A 23,184-nucleotide genomic window follows, 5' to 3' on the forward strand; every position below is an offset into this window, starting at 1 on the left:
TGAAAAGTACCTGATGGTGCTAGAGGCTAAACTGGCCTAGGTCAGTTTACAATAGAATTAAATGAGGGCAAGAATGGAGGCAGGGAGACAAGTTAGGAGGAGGCTGCTGCAAGTGGTTCAATCAATAGATGATGAAGATCTCAACTAGGGCAGTGACAGTGAGTAAGAAGAAAAGAGAACGGAGTTTAGAAATATTTCAGAGGTAAAATCTGGAGGTCTTGGCGAGCCATTGGATGGTAAGGTCCAGGAACAATTTGTGATAACCTCCAAGTTTCTTTGTTATTATTATTATTGAAGGATAATTGCTTTACAATGTTGTGTTAGTTTATGCCTTACAACAAAGTAAATCAGCTATTAGTATACATATATCTCCTACTTCTTGAATCTCCCTCCCACCCACCCCTTCCCACCCCTCTACAGGTTTCTTGTTTGAGTTATTAGGTAGACATTAGTGACATTCACTGATGAAGGGGCAGTATAATAACCAGAGGAAGAGAAAGTCTGGGAAGGACCAGGGGCAAGCATTTTAATTATGCTCTGCATACGCTGAGCTTAACATCCACATGGAGATGTCCAGCAAGCATTTGGATAATATAAGCCTGAAGCTCAAGGGAAAGTGAGGGTTGGAAATATAGATGGAAAGTCATCAGCACACAAGGCCTAGAGAATACTTCAAGAGTGGATGGATCTTCAGCTACCATAACACAAAATCAGTAAATGATGTTTAAAAAGTGTTTGATAAGAAAACAGTAGAATGTGGAAAACAACACAGTGCTCCTCAGAAAAGCAAACACTGAATTACCATATGATCCAATAATTCCATTTCTGGAGATATATATATATATCCCAAAAAAATGATAGCAGAGGCTCAAACAGATATTATACACTTGAGTTCACAGCAGCACATTCATAATAGCCAAAGATGGAAATAGATCAAATGTCCATCAATGAATGAAAAGATAAATAAAATATGATGTTGTATGTGTACAAAATAGAATATGTTTCAACCTTTAAAAAGGAATGAAATTCTGATATATATGACAACATAGACAACCCTGGAAGACATTTGCTAAGTGAAATAAGTGTGACAACAGAGGACAAATATTGTATGATTCCATTTATATGATGTACCTAGAATAAAATTTATAGTGACATGACCTAGAAGAGTCATTACCAGGGGCTGGGCAGGAAGGGAATGAGAAGTTATTGTTTACTGGATACAGAAGTTCAGTTTGAGAGAATGAAAAACTTCTGTAGATGGCTTGTGGTGATGACTGTACCACAACACAACTGTGCTTAATACCACTGTACACATAAAATAGTCGAAATGGTAAATCTGTGCAATGTATATTTTATTGGAAAAAAAACAAAGAAACAGTGGGATAATCATATTCTTTTCAATGACTGAGGTAAACACCATAAGGAATACTTCAAAGAGAGATTGCTTTTGGGAAGCATGAAAGGGGTGGGCATAGGGTCTTCTGCTTATCCCTTTGTATAAGCCTTTTTTTTTTTTTTTTGTATAAGCCTTTGGTATGCTTTTTTAAAAAGAAAAAAACTATATGCATCAAATAAAAACATTTTAAACTGAAAAAAGAGTGGAGGAGATCACTCAGGGTGAGGTTGAGGAAGTGGTGGAAGAAGAGATTGTTGTTGTTCAGTCGCTAAGTCATGTCTGATTCTTTGAGACCTCATGGATCCCAGCACGCCAGGCTCCTCTATCCTCCACTATCTCCCGGAGTTTGTCCAAGTTCATGCCTATTGAGTCGGTGTTGCCATCCAACCATTTCGTCTTCTGTCGTCCCCTTCTCCTCCTGCCTTCAATCTTTCCCAGCATCAGGGTCTTTTCCAGTGAGTTGGCTCTTCACATCAGGTGGCCCAAGTATTGAAGCTTGAGCTTCAGCTTCAGCATCAGTCCTTCCAATGAATTTTCAGGGTTGATTTCCTTTAGGATTGACTGATTTGATCTTCTTGCAGTCCAAGGGACTCTCAAGAGTCTTCTCCAGCACCACAAAAGAAGAGGTACCTTAGGATAAAAGTGGCAAGAAACAAAACCCCACTAAAATAAGGTAGTGAAAAGAGAGAGTCATTACAAGGATACAGGAAGTCACGAGGAAATGTAGTGCAGCCATCACCACAGCCCCTCACAGAGAGTCAGAACTCCCCTGGGTGCCCTCTCCCATGCTTCCTCTCCTCAGTCCCATCTCCCTCCTGTTCCTCTCACCATGCTTCCCCCTCTGCTCCTCTGTCTGCTCCTCTGTACCCCTCCCTGTTTCAGGATCTCTTCCCTGTTTCTCAGGCAGAGTTGCCTTTATTTCTCACGCTGCCTCCTCTGCCCGGAAGTGCCTTCTAGTCACTCATCCACTCACACAATCACAACCATAGGGTCAGCGTCTGAGTCGGTGTGACCCCTCACCCGAGTTCCCTGCCGTATGCTTCCTTTATCTCACTGCATTCTGGGGGAGAAAGAAGGACTCCCACAGGTATGGTATCCACCTCCCATTAGAGAGCCATCACTAGACCTATTGACTGTGTCGGGGGCTTTACCATCCCTTCCTGAGAGATTATGGGTTTGGGAAGTACTGCAGTGAAGGAGATGTAAGCTGGGTATGAACCCAAGATATAACTACTATCGATTAAGATCCTTGAGGGACAGAGGAGTAGAAGAATCCACAGAAGAAAAGTCAGGAAAAAGAGTTTCAGGCAGACAAATCCAGTGAGAAATGCTGCAGAGCAAGATCCTGTAAAATAAAGAATTAAAAGGTGCCCGTTGAGTTTGGCACTGGGGTGAATGAGAAGGAAGGACTTCGAACATCAAATACAAACCATTCTTTCAAGAGGCTTGGCTGGCAAGGCTTGGAGGGCAGGGAGACATAGGTTGAAAAGATTTTTGCTTGTTTTTATTCAAACAAAACAGAGGTTTTGTTGCGGTTACAAGTACAGCAGGGTGTAAGGGAAGAGCAGAGATTTGTAAAGAGATGGACAGGTGACAAGGTGGGTGTTGACCTAGAGAAGGGATGAGTTATCCGCTGAGACAGGTAGAACAGCCTAAGAATTGCAGTAACATTTTACAGAAAACCCAAATGAAACTTTTGGCCAACCCAACAGGAGACAATCAGGCCAAGGATAGTACCTAGTACCTAGGGGAATGCCAACACAACACAAACGAGCGCCAACTCCAGATCTGATGGTCCAGGGGGAATGTTTACTTTGGGTCTAGGTTTCCTACCATCATACAGCTCTGTACCACTCCTTAACCTAATTGGCTTTGTGCCCCAGGAGTGCCTAATAATAACTTTTACAAACTATCATCAGAAAGGAAAGTATGGAGCACTAAAATCATATATCACATTCCGGAAAGAGGACAGAAATGGGAATTATGACCCACCTTCCCTCTCGGGGCCTCTGTTTCCCCACGGTGAAAGTGAAGGGCTGGGACTTCCCTGGTGGTCCAGTGGTTAAGACTCCGAGCTACCACTGCAGGGGGTCAATCCCTGGAAGGGGAACTGAGATCCCACATACTGAACAGTGAAAGTGGAAGTGAGTCGCTCAGTCGTGTCCCATTATTTGCAACCCCATGGACTATACAGTTCGTGGAATTCTCCAGGCCAGAATACTGGAGTAGGTAGCCTTTCCCTTCTCCAAGGGATCTTCCCAACCCAGGGATTGAACGCAGGTCTCCTGCATTGCAGGCAGTTTCTTTACCAACTGAGCTATGAGGGAAGAGCGGCAAAAAAACAAAACAAAACAAAATAAAAAACAACAACAACAACAAAAAACACATAAACAAGTGAAGGGCTGGTCTCAGTTGTTTCTCTGGCTCCTCTGGCTGGAACACTCTGATTCTTTGACTTCTGGCTTATCTCTGCTCTTCTTGTAGCTGTATTAATATTCTCCTACATTCATACAAATGGGGGAAGCTGACTACATTCTTTTACAAGCTAATGATAACAGGGGAAAAAATCCAAGGAACCTGAACAATCACAAAATATGATCAGTAAAAGAAAAGGAGAGTCAAAAGGAAAAAAATGTGATTGGCTTCTTGCTACTAATGTCCGTGCCCAGCCGTGCAACAGTAAGGCTGTGTTCCCTGGAGATCAAATCAATGGCTCAAAAGGGGAAAACAAACCACCTTTTTTCTCTGGTCAAATCAAGATTTTCTACTCCAATAAAAATAAAATTAAAAATAAGTAAAAATAAAGAATAACTTAAAAAAATCAAGACTTATTCCCTGTCCCTGCTAACTTTTGAGGAGACAGTGAATATGTTCCTCTCTCTGTAACATCCCTCACAGTTGTCATAAGCATTAAGAGTATTTTAACATATATAAAAGAATATATGCTTAATTATTATTCTAACTCACCAACTATTCTCACCAAACTTTCAGAACTTCATGGGCAGGGGGAGATTAGACTAGGGACCGTATGCCCTGTCCACCTTCTTCCATGCTGCCTGCTTGCAACAATTTACCAGTGTCAACGCCTGGATTCCTCACTCCTAGTCTGAAGTTTAAAAATACTTTGAGTGGGATTACAAAGAAAGATCATGCTGCCATTTCTACAAAAAGATGGTACAACTGATTTGTGTATACATCAGATCCTTTCAGTTCTTTTCCCAGGGTCAAGGATTGGATTATTCAGTCTTGTCTACACCCTCAACCCTCTTGTGACCAGATGGCTTTTAATTGTGTCCAGGTGGCCAGGGAGAGAGGTAAAAGTGGTGGTCAAGAAATTCCCTTGTTCATGTAGATCAGACCTAGGCCCATGAATCAATCACAGGTGCATGGACCCACACAGGAAGGTAGTTTATCCAAATATTTCACCACACAGGCTGAGTCCCCCAACTTCAGTATTAAACATCATAGGCAAAGGCTCCAGTCTGGAGAATGGGTCAAGTTCTCAGTTTCTGCTTCAATCTGTGAGGCTGAGTCAGTCCCCTGAGTAGGGCACAGGGGACAGTACACTGCCTTCTGGTTCATGTACCAGGGCAGGTAGAGGCAGGGAGATGGTAATGGCTCAGCTGCCAGCCTTTTCAGCAGATGGTATCACCACCATGAGATAATTAGTGCGCAGTCCCACAGTGGGGCTGGGTATAGAGAATGAACAACTGAAATTGAAAATCAGATGAACAGAAATGTAGGGGAGATTGTGGCCCAGCTGTAAATGGTCATGCCTCAACATGAAAGGCTCCAATTGCATCAGCTCTAAAGATGCAGAGCTTTTTCCATTGGCATTTGGGTCTCAAACACTTAACTAGCTTCCTGCTGTTGAGTAGCTAAGTCATGTCTGACTCTTTGAGACCTCGTGTACTGTAGCCCGCCAGGCTTCTCTGTCCATGCGATTTCCCAGGCAAGAATGCTGGAGTGGATTGCAATTTTAGTCTCCAGAAGATCATCCTGACCCAGGGGTTGAACCTGCACCTCCTGCATTGGCAGGCGGATTCTTTACCACTGAGTCACCAGGGACGCCCAACTACCTTCCTAGGTCTACTTTATTTCTGCTCTTTCTCAGAAAGCACTGTCTCTGCGATTCTTTCTTTGCAAAGGTTTGAACCATCTTGCAACTCAGTTCTCCTGCTCCCTGGGCAGCCCCTCAGCACACCTGCCTAGAGCCCTAGGTATCATGGCCAGAAGCCCTTAGGAAGGAGCCTGCGCTTGCCCCAGCGCTTCCACCCTCTGCCTGTGTGCTGCTTTGCTTATTTAACCAAGGGCTGCCGTTGAATGTTACCAAGATGATAAACTGCGCTTTTGACTATTCCTTTGTTGTTTTAAACATCCTTTTGATGCACTAAGAGCCACTTATATATACATAAAATAAGTGGCCCTCTGTTTTATGAACCGTTAGACCGAAAATGTGTCAGCTCAAGTGCAATCTACCAATTTACTGATTGTTGGTCTATGACTAATCAACAGAAATGAGCTGTGTTACTGGCAGACGTGCCAACAGTTACTTCATTAGTTGTACGTGTCTGCGTGGAGCAAGAGGTTGTAAAATAACAGTGGTGAAGAAGACCAAGGCCCCAGCTAACCCCAGGCTAAGGGGGCCCTGGCTTGCTAAATGGGTGTGCAAGGGTCGTCCTACTGCCCTCAGTTCGGGGTAAGTCTGACCACTCGAGGCTGAGTTCCCTCCCTCACAGGAAATGAGTTGGTTTACCCTCCACCTAGAGTCTCTGATACTTGGCCATCGAGTTGCTTTTATTAATACAAGCAGGACTTTCAGAGTGACGTGCCTTTGGGGAGAAGGAGAAAAGACTATAAACATAAAAGAAAGGGAAACTGAATAAAAAAGGAAAGCCCTCCTGCAGTCGGAAGGTGGCTTCCTCCTCCACACTGGCTAAGTACACTGGATTCATAAACACTCTTATTGAATTGGGTTTCAGAGCTTCGACTTCATATTGACTTAGTAGATAGATAAGACAGAAGCAAACACAGCATCTAGCGATCTGACTCCAGAGTGGGGCCACCAGGGCATGACCTGGCTGTACTGAGGACACAGGCAATGTTTGTTCTTAGCATGTCCCACTGCCTCTTTTGACACATTCTCCCCACCCCTTTTCAGCCCACTTCCCTGGGTCCCAGTGTCTCCTGCTGTTAATGCAAGTTCGTGCACCTGACAGTGAGGTTAAACAAACTGAAAAGGTGGAGTTTGGAATAGGGAAAGGTTTACTGCAGGGCCATGCCAGGGGGCGGGTGGCTCCTGCTCGAAAAAGCCTTGAGCTCTCTAAAGGGTTTCTACAAAGCACTTTTAAAAAGTCAGGTGGGGCACGGGGTCGACAGGTATGTGATCAACTCACACAGGATTCTCTGATGGCTAGGGAAGAGGATAGTGTCACAGGGATTAAGTCCTTAGGCTCCGGGAGGCCTGGGGCTATGTGCTCCTGATCGTCAAGTACTTAACATTTTCAATTTGGTGGGGGGTTTTCACATCTGTGTGAAAAGGAGTACGTCAAGGCTGTATATTGTCACCCTGCTTATTTAACTGATATGCAGAGTACATCATGAGAAACGCTGGGCTGGAAGAAGCACAAGCTGGAATCAAGATTGCTGGGAGAAATATAAATAACTTCGGATATGCAGATGACACCACCCTTATGGCAGAAAGTGAAGAGGAACTAAAAAGCCTCTTGATGAAGGTGAAAGAGGAGAGTGAAAAAGTTGGCCTAAAGCTCAATATTCAGAAAACTAAGATCATGTCATGTGATCCCATCACTTCATGGGAAATAGATGGGGAAACAGTGGAAACAGTGTCAGACTTTATTTTTTTGGGCTCCAAAATCACTGTAGATGGTGATTGCAGCCATGAAATTAAGACACTTACTCCTTGGAAGGAAAGTTATGAACAATCTAGATAGCATATTCAAAAGCAGAGACATTACTTTGCCAACAAAGGTCCGTCTAGTCAAGGCTATGGTTTTTCCAGTGCTCATGTATGGATGTGAGAGTTGGACTGTGAAGAAAGCTGTGTGCCGAAGAATTGATGCTTTTGAACTGTGGTGTTGGGGAAGACTTTGAGAGTCCCTTGGACTGCATGGAGATCCAACCAGTCCATTCTAAAGGAGATCAGTTCTGGGTGTTCATTGGAAAGACTGATGCTAAAGCTGAAACTCCAGTACTTTGGCCACCTCATGCGAAGAGTTGACTCATTGGAAAAGACTCTGGTGCTGGGAGGGATTGGGGGCAGGAGGAGAAGGGGACGACAGAGGATGAGATGGCTGGATGGCATCACTGACTCGATGGACATGAGTTTGAGTAAACTCCGGGAGTTGGTGATGGACAGGGAGGCCTAGTGTGCTGTGATTCACAGAGTCGCAAAGAGTCGGACACGACTGAGCGACTGAACTGAACTTTCACATCTGCAAAACAACTGAGGAAATCTGCATCAAATCCTATCATCTAGGTACTTCAGAGAGGAGCTAAAGCAGAGGACATGGGGGAAGAGCTCTCCTGGGAAGGCCTCATAAAGTCCTGCTTGTTACACCACTGCCACTTGGCCCTGTAGAGTCATCTGACCTCACCTCTAATTTAAGCTGGGGTCCCAGGTCTTAGCACTGAGCTCCACTCCAAATCTGGCCTCTGCCTCAGATCAGAAGGTTTTGTTTAAGCCCTTCAGGGCCCAACTTCATAACGGGATATCCTCCTATGTGACACGTTTGCATTTTTTAAAGAGAGGTCTTCTGGAACTCCTTAGCCTAAATGAGTGATTCTAATGGTAGAAGTTTCTGCTATGACAAATCTTTAGTAAAAGACATTTGGGGTTCCTCAGGAGGGCAGTTCAAGAATTCCTTAAAAAGTCACCTTAGGGACTTCCCTGACAGTCCAGTGGTTGAAACTCCATGATTTCACTGCAGGGGATGTGGGTGTCATCAGGGGGTATGGGTGCGATCCGTGGATGGGTGGTGATGGGGATGTGACTTTCTAGACAATTGTACTCATTCTTCTGTGTGAAGCTGGCTCGAGAATCAACAGGAAGGCTTCTGCGCAGGAGGCATGTGTCTAGAGGGCCACTGCTGTCCTGGTAGGTTTCTCAAGTGGTGAGAGAAGTGGTTTGAGAACAGTTCAGGCAGTCAAGGGTGCTGCTTGCTGGTTTTAGAACTCTATGATGCTTGTTTAGAAATTATTATCTACTTCTTGCCTCTTCTGCTTTTTTTATCAGCAGAAACGGATGAAGAACTGGATAAGAAAAACCTTAGTAACTGTCAGTCATTTTACCAAAGGTGATTTCATTGCATATAGATTATACTGTTGCTACACTACTAGAAAGCCTGCTTAGAAAACTAATGAAATTGGGGAGTAATTCTTAAGTAAAAAAGGATCTTAAATGAACTACTGATAGATACACCAATGTGATGAATCCTGAAGACATGATGCTGAGAGAAGCCAGTTTTAAAGTTCTCTACTGTATGATTCCATTTCTATGACTTTCTCAAAGAGAGAAAACTACAGTGATGGGAAACACATCAGTGGTTGCCAGGGTTTGGGGGGGGTGTAACTACAAAGGGGCAGCATGAGGGAGTTTGGGGGGAATCCTGATATAGGCGTTTCCCTGGTGGCTCAGATAGTAAAGAATCTGCCTGCAATGCAGGAGACCCAGGTTTGATCCTTGGGTCGGGAAGATCCCATGGAGAAGTGAATGGTTACACACTCCAGTATTCTTGCCTCAGAACCTAAAACCTTACGGAAGGTCAAGGTTTTTAACCTGGCCAATTTAGTAATTTAGATATTAAATCATAAAACCAAAGCAAACTTCCAAATGATCTCTTTTGCAGACAAAAAATTTGTGAGGACTTTAAAAAAAAAAAAAAAGCCAATGTTGCCAAGATTAAATTTGAGTCACTAAAGAAAAAAAAAACTACTATTAAGGGGAAATGTGCTTTCCCCACTGTTTGTTTACTCCTCTGTGAAATGAGGTTTCTCTTTGATCAAAGCAAGTGATAAGTTCAAGATGTTCCAGGTCTGAAGAACAAGCAGGAAAAGAGCTTTTAGGAAAAGATCATAAAAACCCTCTAAGCTCCTCTTAAGGAAGATGTTGAATCTTAAGGTGGCGTATCCGTTTGGAGCCCTTGGCCAAGCAATGGAATGGGGTTTGCAGCCAATCGTCCACAGCCTCTCATTCCCCCTCAGCGTTTCTCAATGGTCTGAGCCTTCTGGTTGCCCAGGGTTAGGGGTGACAGCTGTTCACTATACAGACTTAACAGGCCCATTCAGATCTCAGACATTGACTGTATGAAGAATGATCAGGCTGGTGATTCCTCTTTTGGAAGGGCTAGGGTATGGAGAGGTTAGAGATACCCTATTTTGATTTTCTAGTGTGGTTCTCCAAGATGAAGATTTATATAGCAAATGTTTGTTATTTCATGAAAGTGATTTTCAATTACATTTGGTCATTGAGAATTTCAAGAAGGTGAACAATACCTCTTTGGATTATTACAGGCTCCCAAAGGGACTGTATCCCCAAGTTGGGAGAGTTACTGTTCTTCATAACTATCTACTCTGTAGTCAGATGGCCAACTAGTTTCATGCCCGCAAATGAGCCAGATTCCATAGTTCAGCTTCTGGAAAAATATTCAAGGCCCCAATTGTTTTTTTTTTTTTTTTTAATTGAACTTTGTATTTTGAGATCATTGTAGAGTCACATGCAATTGTAAGAAATCATGCAGTGATACACCATGCATACTTTACCCAGTTTCCCAAAGTGGGAACAGCTAATAAAACTGTAGTACAATACCACAACCATGGCACCAATACTGCCCATGAACCATTGACCCTGCCTAGATATCCCCAGCTTTACCTGTAATCATTTGTTTGTATATGTCTGTGGATTGAGTTGTTTGCAATTCTATCACATGTGTAGGTTCATGAATCAACCGATAAGGTCAGAACTGTACGATCACAAGGATCCTTCCAGCTGCTCCCTGTGCATTCATACTTACCTTCTATCTACCCCGTTTTCTAACCCCTGTGGCACCCACTAACTGTCCTCCATCACTATACAGTTTGTCATTTCATTAGTATTATATAAACAATCGTACAGTATATAACTCTTTAAGACGTATTCATCCAAGTTATTACATGAACAGATACCCTATTTCTTTTTATTGCTGAGATTCCATGGCACATATGTCCTACAGTTAATTTAAACATTAATATGTTGAAGAATACACATATGAATGATCCAGTTTCTCTGCATCCTCTCCAGCATTTGGTATCAATATTTTTTATTTTAGCTGTTCTGATAGGTGTGTCAAAGCTATGTTTTTTCCAGTGGTCATGTATGGATGTGAGAGTTGGACTATAAAGAAAGCTGAGCATTGAAGAATTGATGCTTTTGAATTGTGGTGTTGGAGAAGACTCTTGAGATTCCCTTAGACTGCAAGGAGATCCAACCAGTCCATCCTAAAGGAAATTGGTCCTGAATATTCATTGAAAGGACTAATGCTGAAGCTGAAACTCCAGTACTTTGGCCACCTCATGCGAAGAACGGACTCATTGGAAAAGACCCTGATGCTGGGAGGGATTGGGGGCAGGAGGAGAAGGGGACAACAGAGGATGAGATGGTTGGATGGCATCACTGACTCAATGGACATGAGTTTGAGCAAGCTTTGGGAATTGGTGATGGACAGGGAAGCCTGGCATGCTGCAGTCCATGGGATCGCAAAGAGTCAGACACGACTGAGTAACTGAACTGAAGTGATAGGTGTGTAGTAATATCAGACTGTGGCTGTGATTTGCACTTTCCTGATGACTAATGATGTTGAATATCTTTTCATGTGTTATGTGTCATCTGTATATCCTCTTTAGTGAAAAGTTTGTTTATATCTTCTGTCCATTTTCTAACAGGATTGTTTGAGTTTTCAGAGTTCTTTATATATTCTGGATAAAAATCCTTTTCACAGATGTATAGAACAGTCTTTTGGACTCTGTGGGAGAGGGCGAGGTGGGATGGTTTGGGAGAATGGCATTGAAACATGTATATTATCATATGTGAAACGGATCGCCAGTCCAGGTTTGATGCATGATACAGGGTGCTCGGGGCTGGTGCACTGGGATGACCCAGAGGGATGGGATGGGGAGGGAGGTGGGAGGGGGGTTCAGGATGGAGAACACATGTGCACCCGTGGCAGATTCATGTCAATGTATGGCAAAACCAATACAATATTGTAATTAGCCTCCAAAAAATAAAGAAATAAAATAATTTTCAGATATGTACTTTGCAAATAATTTCTCTAGTTTGTAGCTCATATTAATAGGATCTTTCATAGAACAAACTTCATTATTTTGATGAAATACGATTAATAGTTTTTCCTTTTATGGATCATGTTTGTGGTTATCGAGTCTAAGAACAGTTTGTTGAGCCCTAGACCATGAAGATTTTCTCCTGTGGCTTTTGTTCTACAAGTTTCATAGTTTTACACTTTAAGTCTGTGATCCTTGTTGAATTAGTCTTTATATACAGTGTGATGTTTAGGTCAAAATTCACTTATTTTGCCCATGGATGTCAATTGCTCCTGCACTATTTGTTTAAAAGGCTATCCTTCCTCCACTGAACTGATTTGATAACTTTCAAAAATCAATTGAACAAATTAGTGTGGATGTGTTTCTGGGTTCTCTATTCTGTTCCATTTATCTGTGTTATCATACTAGCTTAATTACTGTACTATATTGTAAGCCTTTACATTGGTTTATGCTTTATAAAAGTTTGCTCTTTATAAAAATCATTTTTAGCTACTCTAGGTCCTTTGCTATTTCATATAATTTGGCGGGGGGTGTTGCACAGAGTGGCTTGTGGGATCTCAGTACCCTGGTCAGGTACCGAACCCGTGTCACAGCAGTAAAAGCACGGAATCCTAACCACTAGGCAATCAGGGAATTTCTTCCACATAAATTTTATAATAAGCCTATCTCTGTCTACAAAAATCCTTGCAGAGGTTCTGATAGAGACTTCATTAACCTATAAATCAATCTGGGGAGAACCGACATCTTTAGTATGTTTAATCTTCCAGTCCATGAACACAGTCAATCTCAAGCTCTTTCATTAATGTTTTGTAATTTTCAGCATACAAATCCTGTACCTGCTTTGTTAAGTTTATACCTAAATATTGATATTTCATTGTCTTTGGAGCAGTTGTAAATGGTGTTATTTTAGATTTCCAATTACTATATAGAAATGCAACTGATTTTTGTGTTGATTTTATATCATATGGACTTGCTGAGTTCAATGTTTAGTTCTAGAAGGTTTGTTTTTTTTTTAAAGATTTCTTGTGATTTGTTGTGCAGATGATCAAATTTTCGGCAAGACAGTTTTGCTTGATTATTTCTAATCTGTAGTTTTTAAATTTCTTTTTCTTATCTTGTTATACTGTCCAGAACTTCCAGCACAATGTTGACTAGAAACGATAAGAACAGACATGCTTCCCTCGTTCCAATCTTAAGAGGGAAAGCATTCAGTCTTTCACCATTAAACATAATGTTAGCTGTTATGTTTAGATGTTCTTTATGAAGTTAAGGAAGTCCCCCTCTACCCCTATTATACTGAGGGTTTTTATCATGAATAAGTGTTGAATTTTATCAAATGTGTTTTTCTTTGCTAATTGATATGGGCATGTGGATGGGGCTTCCCTGGTGGCTCAGGAGGTAAAGAATCCTCCTGCAATGCAGGAGACCTGGGTTCAATCCCTGGTTCAGGAAGATGCCCTGGAGAAGGGAAGGGCAACCCACTCCAGTATTCTTGCCTGGAGAGTACCATGACAGAGGAGCCTGGTGGGCTACAGTTCACGGGTCGTAAAGAGTCAGATATATATGGTAGCCTATGTTGACTGATTTTTTTTTCAAGTTTTTATATGTTGATTTTAAAAATATTGAACCAGATTTGCATACCTTAATAAATCTCACTTGGTCGTGGTGTATAATTCTTTTATACATTGTTGGTTTCATTTTGCTAATGTTTTGTTGAACATTTTTCTAAGTTCATGAGATATTTGTCTATAGCTTTCTCCCTTTTCTGCACTTTGATTTTAGTATGCTTCTGGGACTCTGACATGGATCTTTTGTAATTTCCCACAGGTTTCAGAGGCTCTATTTTTTTTCCAGTCTATTTTTTTCTGTGTTGCTCAGATTGAGTAAATTCTATTGGTGTATCCTCAAGTTCACTGATTCTATCCTTTGTCATCTCCACTACACTATTGAACTTAACCAGCAAGTTTTTGATTTCTGCTACTGTATTCTTCAGTTTTATAATTGCTGTTTCTTTTTTATAACTTGTTGTTTCTTTGCTCTGACTTCCTATTTTTTTTGCCTTCATTTTTTGGAAGAGACATGGAAATTGCTTATTGAAGCATTTTTGTGGTGCTGCATTAAAATCCTTGTCACATAATTCTCAGTATGGTACTGGCACAAAAACAGAAATATAGACCAATGGAACAAGATAGAAAGCCCAGAAATAAACCCATGCACCTATGGGTACCTTATTTTTGACAGAGGAGGCAAGAATATACAAAGGGGCAAAGACGGCCTCTTCAATAAATGGTCCTGGGAAAACTGGACAGCTACATGTAAAAGAATGAAATTAGAATACTTCCTAACAGTACACACAAAGATAAAATCAAGATGGATTAAAGACCTAAAAGTAAGACCAGAACCTATAAAACTCTTAGAGGAAAACAGGCAGAACACTCGATGACATAAATCAAAGCAAGATCCTCTATGACCCACCTCCTCCTGCTGCTGCTGCTGCTAAGTCGCTTCAGTCGTGTCCGACTCTGTGTGACCACATAGACAGCAGGCCACCAGGCTCCCCCGTCCCTGGGATTCTCCAGGCAAGAACACTGGAGTGGGTTGCCATTTCCTTCTCCAATGCATGAAAAGTTAAAGTGAAAGTGAAGTCACTCAGTCATGTCTGACTCCTAGCAACCCCACGGACTGCAGCCTTCCAGGCTCCTCCATCCATGGGATTTTCCAGCCAAGAGTACTGGAGTGGGGTGCCACTGCCTTCTCCAGACCCATCTCCTAGAGTAATGGAAATAAAAACAAAAGTAAACAAGTGGGACCTGATGAAACTTAAAAGCTTTTGCACAGCAAAGGAAACTATAAGCAAGGTGAAAAGACAACCCTTAGAATGGGAGAACATAATAGCTAATGAAACAACTGACAAAGGATTAATTTCCAAAATATACAAGCAGCTCCTACAACTCAATACCAGAAAAACAAACAACCCAATCAAAAAGTGGGGAAAAGACCTAAACAGACATCTCTCCAAAGAAGACATACAGATGGCTAACAAACACATGAAAAGATGCTTTACATCACTCATTATTAGAGAAATGCAAATCAAAACTATAATGAGATATCACCTCACACTGGTCAGAAAGGCCATCATCAAAACGTGTACAAACAATAAATGCTGGAGAGGGTGTGGAGGAAAGGGACCCCTCTTGCACTGTTGGTGGAAATGTAAATTGACACAGCCACTATGGAAGATGGTATGGAGATTTCTTAAAAAACTAGGAATAAAACCACCATACGACCCAGCAATCCCACTCCCAGGCATATACCCCGAGGAAACCAAAATTGAAAAAGACACATGTATCCCATTGTTCACTGCAGCACTCTTTACAATAGCTAGAATATGGAAGCAAGCTAGATGTCCATTGACAGATGAATGGATAAAGAAGTTGTGGTATATATACACAATGGAATATTACTCAGAAATAAAAAGGAATGCATTTGAGTCAGTTCTAATGAGGTGGATGAAGCTAGACCTATTATACAGTGAAGTGAGTCAGAAAGAGAAAGATAAATATTGTATTCTAACACACATATACAGAATCTAGAAAAACGGTACTGAAGAATTTATTTACAGGGCAGCAATGGAGAAACAGACATAGAGAATAGACTTACGGACATGGGGAGAGGTGGAGAAGGCAATGGCACCCTACTCCAGTACTCTTGCCTGGAAAATCCCATGGATGGAGCAGCCTGGTAGGCTGAAGTCCATGGGGTCTTGAAGAGTAAGACACGACTGAGTGACTTCACTTTCACTTTTCACTTTCATGAATTGGAGAAGGAAATGGCAACCCACTCCAGTGTTCTTGCCTGGAGAATCCCAGGGACGGGGGAGCCTGGTGGGTTGCCTCTATGGGGTCACACAGAGTCGGACATAACTGAAGTGACTTAGTAGCAGCAGCAATGTAAGTTTCCATGTTACTCTTTCCATAATCTCACCCTCTCCTCCCCTCTCCCCATGCTGCTAAGTCTGCTACTAAGTCACTTCAGTCGTGTCTGACTCTGTGCGACCCCCATAGATGGCAGGCCACCAGGCTCCCCCGTCCCTGGGATTCTCTAGGCAAGAGTACTGGAGTGGGGTGCCATTTCCTTCTCCAATGCATGAAAGTGAAAAGTGAAAGTGAAGTTGCTCAGTCGTGTCCGACTCTTAGTGACCCCATGGATTGCAGCCTACCAGGCTCCTCCGTCCATGGGATTTTCCAGGCAAGAATACAGGAGTGGGGTGCCATTGCCTTCTCCGGAAACTTACATTGTTATGCTATGCTATGCTATGCTAAGTCACTTCAGTCGTGTCCGACTCTGTGAGACCCCATAGACGGCAGCTCACCAGGCTCCCCCGTCCCTGGGATTCTCCAGGCAAGAACACTGGAGTGGGTTGCCATTTCCTTCTCCAATGCACGAAAGTGAAAAGTGAAAGTGAAAGTGAAGTCGCTCAGTCGTGTCCAACTCTTAGCGACCCCATGGACTGCAGCCTAACAGGCTCCTCCGTCCATGGGATTTTCCAAGCAAGAGTACTGGAGTGGGGTGCCATACATATGTAAAATAGATAGCCAAAGGGAATTTGCTGTATGGCTCAGGAAACTCAAACAGGGGCTCTGTATCAACCTAGAAGGGTGGGATGGGGAGGGAGATGGGAGGTTTCAAAAGGGAGGGGACATATGTATACCTATGGCTTATTCATGTTGAGGTTTGACAGAAAACAACAAAATTCTGTAAAGCAATTATCATTCAGTAAAAAAATAATAAATCCTTGTCAGATAATCCTAACATCTGATTCATCTTGGTAGTGATGTCAGTTGATTGTCTTTTCTCACTCTAGTTGTGATTCTCTCGTTCTTGGTATGATGGGTGATTTTTCATTGTATTCTGGACATTTGGCTCCTATGTTAGGAGACAATTTAAATCTTTTATTTGAGTGGACAATGTTTAGTTTTAGCACACAAATCTTACCCTACTTTGTAAGCTGTGGTTTCAATGACAATTTACTTTTCAGAGCCTCTGTGGTGCAATTTTGTTCAGCTTGGTTAACATGGTGCTGACGGGGACCTCACCGGTCCCTGCTGGTGCTGCCTGAGGGAGCAGAAGATGCTTCACCAGGCTGCGCTGCCTCATGTCTCTAGGTGGAGGAAGTGAGTCTCTAGTCTTTAAAAACAGCACATCTTACCTGGCTTTGCTTATTCTGGTGGCAACTCCCCCACCCCTTGCCAGTGCTGTATGCCTGGTATATCTTTTGGGGAGAAGGGAATCCTTAAGATCATAAGGACAAAAGGCTTCCTGAGCCAGACTGCTTGTTCCAATAGGATTTCCCCTTGATGGTGCCCTGTTTGCACAGTATCTTTTCGAGGGCTAGGGGAGTCTCTGGCCTGGTGGGAAAGGAAAGCACTTCTCCTGACTGCTTATTGTCAGTGGGGCTCCCTGCTACATTTCCTTGCTGGAGTTGCCATGTTCACTTGGTATTGTCAGCAGGACTCCCATTCAATCCAGAGGAGCCTACCTGAGCAACCATCTGTTGCTAGGTTGGGAGCTGGGAAATGCTGGGCCTGTGTTGCCTTCTGTTGGGTGTTAAGTCATAAGGCTACCATGGTGTTTCTCCAGTCCTGGAATTCCCAGCCACTATGCCTTCTTCTTTACCTCTTTTAGAATTCTCCTTTGGTTGCCTCTTGAATTATTTCTAGGATTCATAATTATACTCAGCTGAGAGGAATAGGGAGCAATGAGTCTATGCCATCTTGTCCAGACTGAAAGTAGAAGTCCAATTTCACATTGGTTTCTGCTTCTGCTTCTCCTAGGAATGACTCTGGCTTTCATCTGCCACCCTTCTCTTGGTAAAGAGATGCTCAGGAGGCTTTGCTTTGGGTAATATAACAAGTTCTCAGTTCAGGAGGGTTTTTTCTGTTTATGACTGTGGTCTGTTTGTTTTTTAGAAGAAAGGCTGGCAGAGACCAGCCCTGAAGCAGCAACTGTGTTACCATGGGGAAACACTCTTGATTGGAGGCTGAATCAGCTGTGGATCTGTCTGGCCTATATGACACTCTAGTGGCCCTGTACTCACAGGATCATATTTTGAGGAGTCAGAACAACCAAAATTTGGCATTAATATTTCCAGACAGGATGTAGGCAGAAAATCAGAAAATAAGATTTTAAAATATTCTCCTTTCTCTGCAGAAAACCTTGGCATATCAGTGTGCAGCATACTCTGTGCAGCACTGATCTTCAAGGAAAACAAGAGGCCACTGGAGAAGACTGCCCGTTCCAGTACGCTGAATCGTGACCCCCAGAGATGTCCACGTCCTAATCCTTGGGATCTGTGAAGATGTTACCTTACATGGACTTTGCAGGTGTGATTAAGTTAAGGATTTAAGATGGGGATATTATCCTGGATTATCCAGGTGGGCCTAATCTAATTACAGAGTCCACATAAGGGAGAAACAGCAGGGTTAGAATTAACGAAGGCAATGTGAAGCAGGGGTCAGACACCCAGAGAGAGGTTTGAAGATGCTATGTGCTGGCTTTGAAGATGGAAGAAGGGGCCAGGAGCCAAGGAATGCCTGGGGCTTCTGGAAGCTGAAAAATGGATAATTTTAGACTTCTAATCTCCAGAAGTGTAAGATAATACATTTATGTTGTTTTAAGCCATGAAGCTTGTGGTAATTTATTATAGTAGCAACAGGAAGTAATACACTAACAGAGGGCAAGGAAGGGTCATGATGGGGGTGGAAGGTCAAAGAGTCCTGTAGAGTAGTAGGAAGATGGCTGCTGAGAGGAGACTGATTCAAAGTCTAGACCATGGCTGAAAATTAGAACTTTTTATGATGATGGGAAGGTTCTGTATCTGCACTTTCCAATACACTAGCCATTATTAGGCACATGTGACTACTGAGAACCTGAAATGTGGCTAGGGCTAATGAGGAAATGAATTTTTAATCTGATTTACTTAATTACATTTAAATTTCAAAAGTTTCATGTAGCTAGTGGCTGCTTGTATTGGACTACGCAGGTCTCTACCATTAAAAAGAGCGTGGATAAGGTAAATACAAACTTATTCATTCAATTCTTCAATGCTAGAAAACTAGCTTGCCAAAAACAGCTTGTATCAAATTAAAGAAGCACCAACACTTCTCTGGAGATCAGATTTCTCATAACCTCTGCCATAATACAAGCACAAACCTGGAAGAGGAAAAAACATCTAAACAAACTGCCAAACTGCTATCATAAAATCCATGAACTTCACAGGAGATATATGAGGTCAGCCCTTGGTGAAACATCTATACATTAGAAGAACCTAGAATACACTGGTCCCAGCCTCTGACACCAAAAAGAGTAAAGCTGGAAACGAAACAAGATAGAATTTCAAAAGCACAGAAATCTGGGACCCATTTAACAGGGAAAGACATATTACTACATGCCTCAGAGGTCCAGGGCAAAAGCAGATGGTCATAATGGCGACTCTGAGTCACAAAGCAAGGTTATATTATGTTCTGAGCCATCTGTTTAAGAAGGCAAACAGTGAATGATGCAATTTAAAAAAGAAAGAAAACCTTAACAAAGAAAATGGGTAAATGGAAAATAAAACAAAAAACTATGTTTCCAGTGTCATGCAAAACCCCTACTTTTTTTCTTAAACTTTTTATTTTGTACTGGAGTATAGCTGGTTAACAACATTGTGATAGTTTCGGGTGAGTGCCAAAGGGACTCAGCCATACATACACATGTATCCATTCTCTTCCAAACCCCCTCCCATCCAGGATGCCACATAATACTGAGCAGAGTCCCATGTGCTATATAGTCATTCCTGCTGGTTATCCATTTTGAATACAGCAGTGTGTATATGTCCATCCCAAACTTTCTAACTATCCCCCCTCTTTCTCCTGGTAACCATACGTTCATTCTCTAAGTCTGTGAGTCTCTGTTTTGTAGGTTTATTTGTATCATTGCTTTTTAGATTCCACGTATAAGTGATATCATATAATTTCTATGTCTGACTTACTTCACTTTGTATGGCAATCTCTAGGTCCATCCATGTTGAAAATGACATTTGTTGTGTTCTTTTTAATGGCTGAATACTATTACACACACACACACACACACACACACACCACATCTTCTTCATCCATTCGCCCATTGATGGACATAAAGGTTGCTTCCATGTTTGGCTATTGTCAACAGTGCTGCAATGAACATGGGCAGAACCCCTACTTTTAAGGTACTGACCACTGTGCTATGTCACCCATTCCAGCTCTTTGTCTCTGTGGCTGTCACCATCATGATATGCACCAGGGTTGGTAACTCACTTCAAGCATTCTCTCACCATTACCACAACACCATTCTCACCTTATCCTTCTGCTTTAACTGCCACACAACTTCCAAATCTGGATCAATGCAATCAGCCACCACTGCTGTTTCTGTGTCCATGCTGCTGAGCCCTGGGGGAGGAAAGAGCAGAGTGGTACAGGACAGGATCATCTTGAAAAGGATGGTCTCTGTGGAATATTACATGTGGTTATATATGCAAGAAATCTATAAGTGCTGATATGGACAAATATTCAACGCACCCTAAATTAAAAAGCAAGTGATATCACACCCTGAGTATGGCAATCATCAAAAAGATAGATAACAAATGTCGCTGAAGATGTGGAGAACCTGCAGTCCTCTTGGGTTCCTGGTGAGAATGTAAAATGGTACAGCCACTTTGAAAATGTGTGGTAGTTTCTCAAAATTTCAAACATAGAGCTACTGTATGTTCCAGTGTTAGGGAAATTAAATGAATAGTCTTGTATAGGCTTCAGAGACAAAGCAGAGCAGATCTCTGACCTTGCTTCTAACCTGCCTGGACACTGCCCTGACTGGGAGTGACTGGGAGTGACTGCCTGCTGTGAGTGCAAGATGTGCAGCACCATAGATAAGATGGGGGAGGAATCTTGAGATTGTTGAGAACCTGGAGGGGGCCCGGCCAACCAAGCCCCAGGCTTAGCAGTTCAGTTCAGTCGCTCAGTCGTGTCCAACTCTTTGTGACCCCATGAATCGCAGCACGCCAGGCCTCCCTGGCCATCACCCACACCTGGAGTTCACCCAAACCCATGTCCACCGAGTCGGTGATGCCATCCACCCATCTCATCCTCTGTTGTCCCCTTCTCCTCCTGCCCCCAATCCATCCCAGCATCAGGGTCTTTTCCAATGAGTCAACTCTTTGCATGAGGTGGCCAAATTATTGGAGTTTCAGCTTCAGCATCAGTCCTTCCAAAGAACACCCAGGACTGATCTCCTTTAGGATGGACTGGTTGGATCTTGCAGTCCAAGGGACTCTCAAGAGTCTTCTCCAACTCCACAGCTCAAAAGCATCAATTCTTTAGCACTCAGCTTTCTTTACAGAAGTGTTGCTATAGGCTTAGCAACATTCCAAGTTTTACAAGACAAAACACACAGCATTAACAGGAAACCAGGCTTGCAATTTGGTCACAGATTGATGACGGTATCAGTTTGTGTCCATCCTGGGATTATAAGCAGGAATGCTGAACTGCCATCTTTGACGTCTCACCCACGGAGTGGACACACTGCCTGGGACCCTTTTCCCAATCGGGACTCCAGATGTGCTGTGACACAGGACTTTAAGTCTGGATGTTGGTCAAAACCCAATTTTGTGATGTATTCTCTGCTCTTTCTAGTTCTCTTTTCTTTTAATGCTAGTATGTTGAAAATTATTTATATTTATCTTTAAATTTATATAATTTATAAAAATTATCTATATTTATTAGATAATCCTAATAAATATCTGTATTATTTATTTGTATATAATGAGTGGCTTATTTTGTTAACAAATCCTTTGAACCTGAGACAAAAGTGAAAACTTTCAGCAAAATACCAGCGATTCCACTCCTTGGTATATATTCAAGAGATATGGAAATAAACGTCCACACAAAAACTTGTAATTGAATGTTCATAACAGTATTATTCATGACAGCTAGCAATATGTGAACTGTGAACTTCCAGATGTTCAAGCTGGTTTTAGAAAAGGCAGAGGAACCAGAGATTAAATTGCCACCATCCGCTGGATCATGGAAAAAGCAAGAGAGTTCCAGAAAAACATCTATTTCTGCATTATTGACTATGCCAAAGCCTTTGACTGTGTGGATCACAACAAACTGTGAAAAATTCTGAAAGAGATGGGAATACCAGACCACCTGACCTGCCTCTTGAGAAACCTATATGCAGGTCAGGAAGCAACAGTTAGAACTGGACATGGAACAACAGACTGGTTGGACTGGTTCCAAATAGGAAAAGGAGTACATCAAGGCTGTATATTGTCACCCTGCTTATTTAACTGATATGCAGAGTACATCATGAGAAACACTGGACTGGAAGAAGCACAAGCTGGAATCAAGATTGCTGGGAGAAATATCAATAACCTCAGATGTGCAGATGACACCACCCTTATGGCAGAAAGTGAAGAGGAACTAAAAAGCCTCTTGATGAAAGTGAAAGAGGAGAGTGAAAAAGTTGGCCTAAAGCTCAACATTCAGAAAACTAAGATCATGACATGTGGTCCCATCACTTCATGGCAAATAGATGGGGAAATAGTGGAAAGAATGTCAGACTTTATTTTTTTGGGCTCCAAAATCACTGTAGATGGTGATTGCAGCCATGAAATTAAAAGACACTTACTCTTTGGAAGGAAAGTTATGACCAACCTAGATCGCATATTATAAAGCAGAGATATTACTTTCCCAACAAAGGTCCGTCTAGTCAAGGCTATGGTTTTTCCAGTGGTCGTGTATGGATGTGACAGTTGAACTGTAAATAAAGCTGAGTGCCGAAGAATTGATGCTTTTGAACCGTGGTGCTGGAGAAGACTTTTGAGAGTCCCTTGGACTGCAAGGAGATCCAACCAGTCCATTCTAAAGGAGATCAGTTCTGGGTGTTCATTGGAAGGACTGATGCTAAAGCTGAAACTCCAGTACTTTGGCCACCTCATGTGAAGAGTTGACTCATTGGAAAAGACTCTGATGCTGGGAGGGATTGGGGGCAGGAGGAGAAAGGGATGACAGAGGATGAGGTGGCTGGATGGCATCACCGACTCAATGGACATGAGTTTGAGTGAACTCCGGGAGTTGGTGATGGACAGGGAGGCCTGCTGTGCTGCAATCCATGGGGTCGCAAAGAGTTGGACATGACTGAGCGACTGAACTGAACTGAAAATGTGGAAACAACCCAGTGTCCACTAACTGATGAACTGATAAAAAAAATGTGGTGTACATGTACAATGGAATGTTATTCAGCAGTAAAAAGAATGAAGCTCTGATTCATGCTATAACATAGATAAGCCTCGAAAACATGTGCTAAGAGAAATAGGCCCGTCAGAAAAGCATGTATTACATGCTTCCATTTATAGGCAAGTCCAAAATAGGCTAATC

General features: G+C 42.4%; 1 long non-coding RNA gene across 1 annotated transcript; it reads right to left on the reverse strand.

The window, feature by feature from the left end:
* Window positions 1-1,479: 1,479 nt before the first annotated feature.
* Window positions 1,480-20,210, reverse strand: LOC138986338 (uncharacterized). Its single transcript, XR_011463173.1, has 2 exons — window positions 20,108-20,210; window positions 1,480-2,026 (listed from the first exon to the last, which is right to left on the reverse strand). It is a non-coding gene; the product is annotated as an uncharacterized lncRNA (long non-coding RNA).
* Between the last annotated feature and the right edge of the window lie 2,974 nt (window positions 20,211-23,184).

This window comes from Bos mutus, chromosome X (genome assembly GCF_027580195.1).
Source record: "Bos mutus isolate GX-2022 chromosome X, NWIPB_WYAK_1.1, whole genome shotgun sequence".
NCBI classification, from domain to species: domain Eukaryota; kingdom Metazoa; phylum Chordata; class Mammalia; order Artiodactyla; family Bovidae; genus Bos; species Bos mutus.